Below are 11,466 nucleotides of genomic sequence, written 5' to 3'. Positions count from 1 at the left end.
TACTGAGTAGCTAGGATTACAGGCATGCGCCACCACACCCAGTTAATTTTGTATTTTTAGTAGAGACGGGGTTTCACCATATTGGTCAGTCTGGTCTCGAACTCCCGACCTCAGGTGATCCACCCCCCTCGGCCTCCCAAAGTGCTGGGATTACAGGCGTGAGCCACCGTGCCTGGCTTTTCTGTTTTTTGACACAGTTTCACCCTGTTGCCCAGGCTGGAGTGCAATGGCACGATCTCAGCTCACTGCAACCTCTGCATCCTGGACTCAAGTGATTCTTGTGCCTCAGTCACTCCAGTAACTAGGACTACAGGCGTGCCACCACACCTGGCTTTCTTTTTTTTTTTGTAGTAGAGATGGGGTTTCATCATGTTGGCCAGGCTGGTCTTGAACTACTGACCTCAGGGTATCCACCCGCCTCGGCCTCCCAAAGTGTTGGGATTACAGGCATGAGCCACCGCACCTGGCCTGGGGCTATTTTTAAAGAAGCCCTCGAGGTAGCAGATCACCCTCTGATGGCCACATGGAGACCTAGGAAACGACCCCCAGGTCATGCCTCTGGACACCTGCCCGCTCCTATCTGTGCCTTCCTGGGCCCCGGTTTTCAGAGCTATGTGGGTGCCTGACACACTCAGGGCCACCGAATATGGGAAGGGCCCTAGGCCAAGAGTCCCGGCATCATTCGAGTCAGCTCTGGCCGGCTCCTGCCCTAAGCCCTCCTGCTCACTCCCAGCTGTGGAGGTAGTCCAGAGAGTGCCTGGCTCCTTGACTCCCCCCTCCGCCAGGCCCACTCAGTGTGACCTAAATCCTTGCCAAGGCTTGGCAGTCCTCTGCGGGTGCCCGGATGGCCCCTGGCCTTGGTGACAGTGAGGCCCAGCCACCCTCGGCTCCCAGCCTTCCCGGAACCCCTTGCCTAACATCCGGTGTGGTAATCACGCCTGTTGGCCCCACTCAGTCCTGCCGGCCACTGCCAAGTTCCCTCTGCTAGTTCCAGATGCTCCCACCTCTAATGGAACCATCAGGAAATAAAAAGCTGCAGCACATTTTCTCTCTCAGGTTGGAATCTCCTCCCAGCACTTTGGGAGGCCAAGGTGGGAGAAAGACTTGGGCCCAGGAGTTCAAGACCAGCCTGGGCAACAAAGTGAGACCCCCGTTTCTACAAAATGTTTAAAACCTAGGTGTGGTGGCGAACGTCTGCGATCCCAGTTACTTGGGAGGCTGAGGCAGGAGGATCACTTGAGCCGGGGAGGTGGAGGCTGCAGGGAGCTGTAATAGTGCCACTGCACTCCAGTCTGGGTGACAGAAGGAGACCCTGTCTCAAAAAAAAAAAAAAAAAAGAAAGAAAGAAAGGGGGGGAGCGGGTTGGGGGGGAGGGGGAGGGCCACATACTACCTGATAATGGTGGGGGACAGGAAGGGGACTGAGGGCTCTGAGAGGCAGCTGGTCCCGTTTTCTCACTTAAATACCTCTCACCCTACAGAGAAGCCCTGATTCCATTTGCTGTCTTTCTTAGCAACGTCTTAGCAAACGTCTTCCATTTGTCACACGAGTCCAAGCTTCCGCTTACTAAGCACCCACGTGCCAGACAACCCCGGAGGCAGGTATTCCCACTGTCCCTACTGTACAGATGAAGAAACTGAGCTCAAGGTCACACAAGTGATAAGAGGTGACAGAGATCTGAAGCTGTGCGCGGAGGCGTGGCCAGCGTGTGCGCTCCAACTCCTAAATCCCTACTCTGGATATTGAAGACGGGAAGGACCAAGCCGCTCCTTCTACAGATGGGGAAAAGCGAGGCCTGGGGAGTCCCAGAGCGGGTGCCAGATCGTAGGGAGCTGCCAGCACCCCTGGTTCCCTCCACGACACAACCACGTCCCTCGGCCACTTCTGAGTCCTGAGCGCGTCTCGGACGCGGCAGGATAGCTCTAGGACGCACGGCGACCCGGCGGCCGAAGGTAAAGGCAGGGGCGGAGGCTCGGAGCTGACTTACCGACTCGCCCCGGAAGCTCCGAGGCCCCGCCCCGGTGGCCGCCAGCGGGGGGCGTGGCCTCTCGGCGCCCCCGCCCCGCCCCCGCCGCGCGCGCCCCCGGCCCGGGCCTTAGTCTCGCTGCGCGCGAGGCCGCGGAGGCCTGAGGCCTGAGGAGGGGCGGCGGCCGGGCTGGCCTTGGCCTCAAGCCTTCCCCTGTGGCCGCCGCAGCCTCCGCGGGTGGTATCGGAGTGTCGTGAGGCGCGTGGCCGCGTCACACGCGCACCTGTCGGGGTGACGGGCCCTGCGGAAGAGGAGGTGCGGTCCGGGGCGCAGGGAAGCCCTCGGTAGCGGGCCGGCCCCTCAGCGCCGCCCCGGCCGTGTCCCGGAGGAGCGGCCCGCGCCGCCGCGCCAGAGGAAGTAAGCGCCCCCCGCCGGCCCCGCCGCCGCCCCCGCCCCCGCCCCGGCGCCTCCAACCCGCCCTGCCGCCGGGCCCGAGGCCGCGCCGAACCCCGGAGCCTGGCTGGCGGCTTTGGGGCTGCTCAGGAGGCGGCCAGGGTCCCTCCAGGGTCGCCCCGAGCGGCCGAGCAGTCCTTTCCTGGGCTTCCCGGAACTGAGTTACAGGAGAGGGGGAGCTCCGTGCTTTACCCGGGACCTGCTTAGTCTTTGGCATTGATTGGCCCTCGGGTTTCACATAGCGTTTCCCGTACCCGGATCCAGTGAACGGTTTTCCAGAGGCAAACCTCTGGATCTCTGAAAATCAGTTCACCCAACCTTGAATGCTTAGCCAGAAGAGAGAACTTCTGGAAAGAGGTGTCCTTCCCCACTCCCCCTGCTCCCCCAACAGGCCCATGGATCATGAAAGGCAGCAGATGAGGGAAAACTGGTGTCAAATGGGCATATTTTTTATTTTTTTTTTAACTTTTTTATAAAAGATGGGGTATTGCTCGGTTGCCTAGGCTGGAGTGCAGTGGCACAAACACGGCTCCCTGCAGCCTCCACCTCTTGGGCTCAGGCCATCCTCCTGCCTCAGCCTCCCGAGTAGCTGGGACCACAGGGGCGCACCACCACGCCTGGCTAATTTTTAAAACTTTTGTAGAGACAGTGGTCTCACTATGTTGCCCAGGCTGGTCCCGAACTCCTGGGCTCAAACGATCCTCCTGCTTAAGCCTTCCAAAGAGTTGGGATTACAGGTGTGAAGCACCACGCCCAGATAGCATATTTTAAATTATGCATCATATCCCTTTAATTTTTCATCATTACGATTGGAAGGTCATGATAAGCTGAGTTTTTCCTTGGCATTTTTCTGTGGTGGATGGTTAGTTGTTCGGGTTTTTTTTTTTTTTTTTTTTTTTTTGGTGGGTACTGAGTTTCACTCTTGTTGCCCAAGCTGGAGTGCAATGGCACGATCTCGGCCCACTGCAACCTTCTCCCGGGTTCAAGCGATTCTCCCACCTCAGCTTTCTGAGTAGCTGGGATTACAGGCGTGTGGCACCATGCCCGGCTAATTTTATTTTTTAGTAGAAACGGGGTTTCACTGTGTTATCCAGACTTGTCTCGAACTCCTGACCTCGGGTGATCCACCGCCTCGGCCTCCCAAAGTGCTGGGATTACAAGCATGAGCCACCGCGCCCAGCTGGTTGGTTTTAACAGCAGTTCAAGAAGCTAGCAAGAAGGCCTTTATTCTGATGCTAACGGTTTAATGATAGAAACTAACATTTCTGATCGGGCCCAGTGGCTCATTCCTGTAATCCCAACACTTTGGGAGGCCAAGGCGGACAGGTCACTTGAAGAGTTCAAGACCAGCCTGGCCAACGTGGTGAAACCCTGTCTCTACTAAAAATACAAAAATTTGCTGGGCCTGGGGGCAGCGGATGCCTGTAATCCCAGCTACTGGGGAGGCTGAGGCAGGAGAATCGCGTGAACTGCCCTGCCTCAGGTGGCGGAGGTTGCAATGAACCAAGATCGTGTCACTGCACTCCAGCCTGGGTGACAAAGCTAGACTTCATCTCAAAAAAAAAAAGCAGCTAGGATTTCTTGGGTACTGTATGCCAGGCATTGTGCTAAGTGCCTTGCTTCCCATTGACTTGTTTTCCCATTTTGTGGTTGAGGTACAGAGAGGTTAAATAACTTGTCTGAGGGCACATAGTTACTGAGTGGCAGGGATTTGAATCGAGAATATTCATTCTCATGCAACCAGTTCTCCAAAAACTAGCCCTCGAAGGTCTTCCAGGTTTCAACAAAGCAACTGAGGCTTACGCATGATGTCTTCATGACGTCAGAAGGAAGAACTGTGAAAGGCAAAGCGAACCCGGGAGGCCGAGGCTGGTTACCGCAGTTAGTGTTCGGAACAAATTGACTTCATGGAGCAGGGAAATAGCCTGCCTGGTTTAAACCACTGTTCAGTATCTACACTAATACAGTGTTTTACATTTTGCCATTCAGGGATGTAGTCACATGTTACAGGAAGGTTAGCTCTGGGGCCAGACTGTCTGTATTCAAAACCTATCACCTCTAGTTGCTTGACCTTCGGTAAGTTATTTGACTTCTCTTTTTTTTTTTTTGAGATGGAGTCTCGCTCTGTTGCCCAGGCTGGAGTGCAGTGGCACGATCTCAGCTCACTGCAACCTTCACCTCTTGGGTTCAAGTGATTCTCCTCCCTCAGTCTCCCAAATAACTGGGATTACAGGCACCTGCCACCATGCCTGGCTAATTTTTGTATTTTTAGCAGAGATGGCGTTTCACCATGTTGGCCAGGCTGGTTTTAAACTCCCGACCTCCAGTAATCCTTCTGCCTCAGCCTCCCAAAGTGCTGGGATTATAGGCGTGAGCCACCATGCCTGGCCACATTATTTGACTTCTCTTTGCCTTAATTTCCTCTCTACTCACTGCTAAAATGGGGATAATCTTGGGACCTACCTCATATGGTTGTGGCAAGATTTAAATGGTATGATGCATGTCACACTGATAGCCTAGCATTTGGCATATAGTTAAATCCTCCATAAATAGCTCTTTTATTTTTAAAAGTATTGTTCCAAGTAGTAAGCTGCTGCTAATGTGTGCTGTGTCACAGTGCTTGAAGTCACCATTAGAGATGTATTCCTTTGTCCATATTTCAAATGCAGAAAGGACAGTGGTCCTGTGCAAATGGGATTTATTTGTCCATTTAGCAGATATTTATAGAGCGCCTTCTGTATGCCAGGCCTTGTTTTGGATACTGGAGGTACTGCGGAGAACAAAACAAACAAAAGTCCCTGTCCTCATTGGCACGCACACTCTTGGGGGACGGAATGGCAGACAATAGGCAAAATGAATGTAATTATCATACAGTATATTAGAAAGCGATGTACTGCAGAGAGAAATAAAGCAGGAGAGGAGGATGGGGGTGGGCGGTTTACAATTTTAGAGTGGTCTGAGTAAGCCTCACTGAGAAGATGACATTTTAGCAAAGAACTGAAGTTAGTGAGGGAGTAAACCACGTGGACATGGTGGGGGACATAGGGGAGTTGGCCAGGCGGAGAGAACAAGTGCAAAGGCCCTGAGGCAGGAGGCTGGGCGGCCAGAGCTTAGACGGGCAGGATGGTAAGAGAAGAGCTCAAAGAGGTAATGGGTGGGAGGCCAGAATATGTAGACTCTGCAGACGTCTGCACAGAGGAATGGCATGATCCAGCTGGAGCTATAAAAAGGTCACTGCCGTGTTGAGGCTCAACCATAGAGGGTCTGGATAGACAGAGGAGACCAATTAGGAAGTTCCTGCAGTAATCCAGACAGAGATGACGGTGGCTGGCACCGGAGTGGAGTGGTGGAATGTGGTGAGAAGCAGTTGTATTCTGCATAATTTTGGAGATAGAAAGTACCGGATTTGCTGACAGATTAGATGACCTCAAGGTTTCTGGGTCTGAACACGTGGAAGGATAGAGTTGCCATTTACTGAGAATGGGGAAAGCTACATTGGAAGCAGGTTGGGAGAGAAATCAGTTCAGTTTTGTACATATTAAGTCTGGCAAACATCCCACTCATGCTCTCAGAATAGCAATTGACTGCATGAATCTGGAGTTTAGGGGAAGTTCGGGCTGTAAATAATGACTTGGGCAGATAGGCAGTTGTGTGCTGGTAATGTTTACTAACTGACTCTGTGAGGGGTGGGGTTGGTGGTGGGGAACCTGATTTATAGCCTTTGCCTATATCTGTGGTGTAAATATTCCCACATTGGCCAACTTCAAATACACTGTAATAGAATATCTTCACCTCATAGATGCAGTGGATATAAATAATATGAAGAGCATAGATATTAGTGAAATGCAGTCAGATGATTAGGAAGTAATGAGTTTTGAGTATTACCTTTTTAATTTAATGATTTTTTTTTTCTTTTTGAGACGGAGTCTTGCTCTGTCACCCAGGCTGGAGTGCAGTGGTATGATCTCTGCTCACTGCAACCTCCAGCGGTTCTCCTGCCTCAGCCTCTCAAGTAGCTGAGATTACAGGCACCTGCCACCACACCCTGCTAACTTTTGTATTTTTAATAGAAATGGGGTTTCGCCATGTTACCCAGGCTGGTCTCGATCTCCTGGGCTCAAGTAATCCTCCCGTCTCGGTCTCCCAAAGTGCTGGGATTACAGGACAGGTACCTAAAGATGGGAATGAGGATTCTCTGAGGTGAGAGAGGAACAAGGACTCCAGAGCCCGATCTGGAAGCTTTTGTCCCCATTCTGGCCACGAGGGCAGTGAATGCAGATCAGAGGTCATTGATAGCGGGCTTGATTTTTATCTGCATTGATGGGTTCAGCATAAATGGACCCCAGAGCAGGAAGAGTGCAAAAAAGAAAACAAACAAACAAAAAAACCCAAAAAACCTTGGGTTGGCTATTGTAAAAAGACTAGGCACATCGCCGTGTGCTTTAGTTTCAAATGATCTTTAGTTTGAACTTTTGTTTTACTCCCACATGTTCTTTTTAGAAAATTCCAAACTCATGGGTCATGATTTGAAGAAAATTCCCCTTCCTCCAGCCTGGCGCACAGAAGGTAACGTCAAAAGCCGGGAAAGGGAACAGGGCAGCCGCAGACATTGGCCTTTACCTCCCAGCTCCTCTCTCCCACCCCTTGTCAGCTGGGCATAAGAGGATTAGAACTGCTTCCTCCTGTGGTTTACCAGAAAACACTCTGTGGCTGGAGCTTCAGCACAGGCTGGGTCTGTCTGTGCTGGGTCTGGTTGGGGACAGCTGCATGCCTCTTCCACTTGGGTGAGAACAAAGGCCGGAACCTGGATTCTGATCCAAATCCCCTGGCTGGCCAAGCCAGTGCTCCCACCTTCTGGGATGTTAGCAGAGCCTTTTAACTGGTAAGTCTCTCCCAGGATGACTGGTAGGAGCCTCTCAGGATTAGAGTTGGAGACAGTGAAGGATGCCCAGGACTGGGTTCATGTGCCCGCAGTCAGCCCTGGCTCTAAGATGAGCCATCAGAAGAAGGTCTTTTCCACCTCCCTACAGGATGCCCCCACAGCACTTTGTTTCGTAGTGAGTGTATTTCTGGCAAGTATCTTAAATAAGAATTGTAAATGAAATTGCATCCTCCACACACGTAAGTCATAGCTTCAAGAGTTTTTGTCTTAACTGCTGAATGACGCACAGTTCTCAGCTCTTGACTTCATATTTTAGTTCTGTTTCCCTGCCTGGCTGCAGAGGTCAAGGCTTGAAGCACTCGTTTGCCTTATGGAAAAGTAGAGGGCAGTTCCCAGATAATAAGGTGCGGATCTCCTTTCCTCGGAAAACAGGACTTAGGGACACTAAAAGATCACACAGATCCTTTATCTCACCCTCCCATTTCCTAGTTGAGGAAACTGAGGCCCAGCCAGGCTAAATGACTTGTTCAAGGTTATGTGGTTGTTTAGAGGCAGGGCCTAGACAAGAGCCACCACACATTCCAGTTCCCAGTCTGATGCCCCCTCCTCTTACAGCTGCTCAAACTTCTCACTAAAGATTTTCTCATTGATTTGTTCATTTTTTGAAAAGAAGTGATTCATAATTGGATAAGCCTTTGGAAGACTACTTCCATGCTCTTTGACTAACTTCAAGTATGTAATTTCAGAAGATTTATTTCATAGCCCATTCCTCTCAGAGCAGGCAAGGAGGCAGAGGGGAGAAGTGCTTCAGAGGAAAACCTGAAGCAGAGTCTTGCAGCTTAAGGAGGAGGCGTGGAGCCCAGGAGATGTGTTAGAGCTGTGGGTGCCTCTGCTCCAGAGGCTGGGGTCCCTCTGTTCCTGACTTTGACTTAACTGGACTTCTCTGGGCCTGCTTCTTTCCCTGTCAGGACAGCAGGGAGGATGACCAAGCCAGCCTTCCTGCTGCTTCCAGACTAGTCGGGAGTGTTGTTAGGAACCAGGGTTTGATCTCCAGTGCTGTCTGCAGGGCCTGGCTCTGTAGCCCCAGGCGAGGAGAGAGGTTCACAGTCTTTTTCCTGAGAGCAGTGGTATTATACTACCCTTGGGGGCCAGGAGGAACTTTGCATTTAATTAATTAACTAACATTTGTATAGCATTTTTGTCACATGTATCATCTCAATCTTCACGGCCCCCACCCCCACCCCCTGCCTTGGGCTGATGGTATTTGCCCTGTTTTATAGATGAGGAAATGTGTGTGCTAAGGCTCTAAATATCTACCTGCCCTTATGGAAAAGTGGAGGGCATCTCCCTGATTTAACTAGCCGATTTATTTAATTATTTATTTAATTTATTATTTTTTTTGAGACAGGGTCTCTCTCTGTCACCAGGCTGGAGTGCAGAGGTGCGATCATGGCTCACTGCAGCCTGGACCTCTCAGGATCAAGCAGTTCTCAGCCTCCTGAGTAGCTGAGGCTACAGACATGTGCCACCACACCCAGCTAATTTTTAAATATTTTTTGTAGAGATGGGGGTCTCGCTCTTTTGCCCAGGCTGGTCTGGACGTCCTGGGCTCAAGTGATCCTCCTGCCTCGGCCTCCCAAAGTGCCGGGATTATAGGCGTGAGCCACTGTGCCTGACCTAATTAGCTGACTGAATTAGATCACGAAGCTCGGCAGTGGTCCTGAGCCCAGGTCCTTGGACCCAAATGCCTCGTTCTTCTGCTTGACTAAGGAAGCTGTTTGGCATCGTGACTGAGGCCCCAGGCTTTGTGGCTTGACAGTTTCTTTCACCTTCCAGTTTCCTTGTGTGTAGAATGAGACTCCTCACAGAACCCCCTCCGCAAGACTGTTGTGAGGAACGATTGGAACGGTGCGTTTAAGTCACCTGGCACACGCTGACTACTTGGTTAACACAGGTATTATTATGGGACTCAGGAACAACCAGTTTTTACAAGGGGATGGGCACATGAAACCATTTGAGACTGTTTCAAAACACCTGTGTTAGGACCTACCCTACGCCTTCTGGATCAGAATGTCTTTGTCTTGAGAAAGGCAGCAGGAGGCGAGGCACGCGTGTTTGTTCTGATGCCCTCCTTTGATGAGAATCGTTGCTCTGGTACTCACTGCTCGGTATTCCAGAGTCTTGCTACTCAAAGTGTGCTCTTGGACCAGCTGCCAGCACTTCAGGTCCCCTTCCTTCTGCATCAGAATCTCCTTTTAAAAAGATCTCCAGGAAATTCAAATACTCATTAAAGTTTGAGAAATACTGTAAAGGTTAAAAAACATAATAAAAAAACAAATATCCACACATACCACCCACACCCATTTAGGAAAGTTGTTCTCTAGTTGTTTTGAAATACAGAGTAAACAGTCATGTTGTAATACCCAGTATCTTGGATTTGTTTAAAGAAGTGCTGGGAGCATAACAGATAAGGGAGGCCAACCTGAGAACCGGGGATGCAGAACAGGACTGGTTAGGGAGGACTGTGGCAAACCTCAGAGTCAGAACAGGATTAAATAGAGGGCCAGGAGTCAGTTCAGGCCAGGTGGCCATCCGTCACAGCTGTCTGCAGTCTTCTGGGGTGGGGACAGAGGTGCTGGCCCTTGGGGCTCCCCCACCTGCCCATGCCAGCACTCTGGGGGCTTAGCTCCTCCCTTTGTACCAGGCACGTCCAGAGCCCTGGCTACCCGGATCCGATCAGCAGCTCTGAAGCACAGCCTGCCAGCTGGCGGCTCCTCCTTCTCCAGGCTGTTCTCTGGGCTTCAGATTTCTTGCTCGCCCTCTCCCGCACTGACCTTGCAACTTCTCCTTCTCTCCAGACGGGCGATTGCCGGTTGAGGAAAAAATGCTTGAAGGGCCAAGGACAGGGACTGGAAAACAGGAGGAAAAAGCAGAATGGTCCTGCGGTCCGTGTGTATATTTAGGGGTGAGGGCAGATACAGGGAGAGTGGGAGAGGAAGGCTGGGGAGTCACTCGTGTGGCCCCGATCCTCTAGTTAAAGCTCCAGTGATGGACGCGTCGTGTGTCCTATAGACTCTGGCTCAGACACTGTTGTTGGGTCCTCACCTTGGGTTGGTCACTCACTAGGACCCTCTTGGAGATGGATCTCGAGAGCTATGAGGAAGAGGCAGAGGGAGTGGTGGGAGGAGGGGGTCTGAAGTCAGGGTCAGGAGGCAGATTTGGTCCCCTCTGTATAGCGATGGTGGAGAGGTCATTGGGCGTGTCATGCAATGAGTGCACAGTCAGTCCCAGCTCCCCTGCTTTCTTACCCTGGGACCTTCATTGACCTGAGCCTTAGTTTTGCCATTTGCAGAATGGGAGAACTATAACAGAACCCACCCCGTGTGGTTCTTTCCAGGATTCTTGTCTGGATTCATTGAGCTCTAATGCATATAAGTACTTAGTGCCAGCACTAAGCGTTTGCTGGTATCACTCTTCCAGGATGACACCTACCACTCAGTGCTTAATAGATGGTAGGCACTGGCCTAAGCTCATTACAAGCATGAACTCCTTTTATTCTTATAACAACTCTGTGGTGTAGGTACCACTGTTACCTCCATGTCAGGTGAGAAAACTGAGGTGCAGCCAGGTTAAATAATTGTGCAGCTACTAAGGGGTTGAGCTGGGATTCAGACTCAGGCAGTTGGTCTGGAGTCCATGTGTCCTGTCACTATGCCATACCAGTTATTAGTCATCATTTTGTAGTTGGAGCCCAGTAGACATGGAAAAGAGGCAGGTGAGAGGCGAGAGGAGGTGGTCCTACCCTCTCACTGTTCCAGCTGTCGTCTGAGGACCCGCCAGTATACCTAGGCTGGGGCTGCCCTGCTCATCCAGGTGACCTGTGCTCCTGGAGGAGACTGGCCTTGGTCATAAAATGGACAGTTCTACTCCCAGGCCTGCTGCCCTTCCTGGTGGCCTTTGCCACTTTCCTATGCTTCCGGCAGCAAAGTGGTTCATCTCTAGCAAGTGGTCTCTAACTTTCCCAGGCAGAGTCCCTGTCTGCAGGGCAGGCTCCCTACCCACTGGCTTCCTGGAACAGAAACCAGGCTGCCACGACGGAGGGACAAGCTGTGGGCCTATAACATTTTCTCAAGAAACACGTGGTGGTTTCTTGCCAGGCAGGAAG

At 51.5% G+C, this 11,466-nt stretch overlaps 1 protein-coding gene across 6 annotated transcripts in view; it reads left to right on the top strand.

Annotated features, from left to right (window-relative positions):
- The first annotated feature begins 1,597 nt into the window (after positions 1-1,597).
- The window catches only part of H6PD (hexose-6-phosphate dehydrogenase/glucose 1-dehydrogenase), a 32,344-nt gene continuing 22,475 nt past the window's right edge, over positions 1,598-11,466 (top strand). For 2 of the 6 annotated variants that reach the window (XR_002732230.2, XM_023215273.3), the window contains exon 1: positions 2,059-2,383. The gene's annotated coding sequence lies outside the window, so the exon portion shown is untranslated. Of the gene's footprint in view, positions 1,953-2,058; positions 2,384-6,919; positions 6,986-8,885; positions 9,256-11,466 lie in introns of those variants that run through there. The other 4 variants (XM_023215275.3, XM_023215274.3, XM_023215277.3 and 1 more) reach the window with 4 other exon arrangements.

The sequence above is a fragment of the Piliocolobus tephrosceles genome, chromosome 1 (genome assembly GCF_002776525.5).
Source record: "Piliocolobus tephrosceles isolate RC106 chromosome 1, ASM277652v3, whole genome shotgun sequence".
Lineage (NCBI taxonomy): Eukaryota > Metazoa > Chordata > Mammalia > Primates > Cercopithecidae > Piliocolobus > Piliocolobus tephrosceles.
The sequence above is the reverse complement of the archived record's forward strand: the minus strand, read 5'-3'. Positions and strand labels throughout refer to the sequence as shown.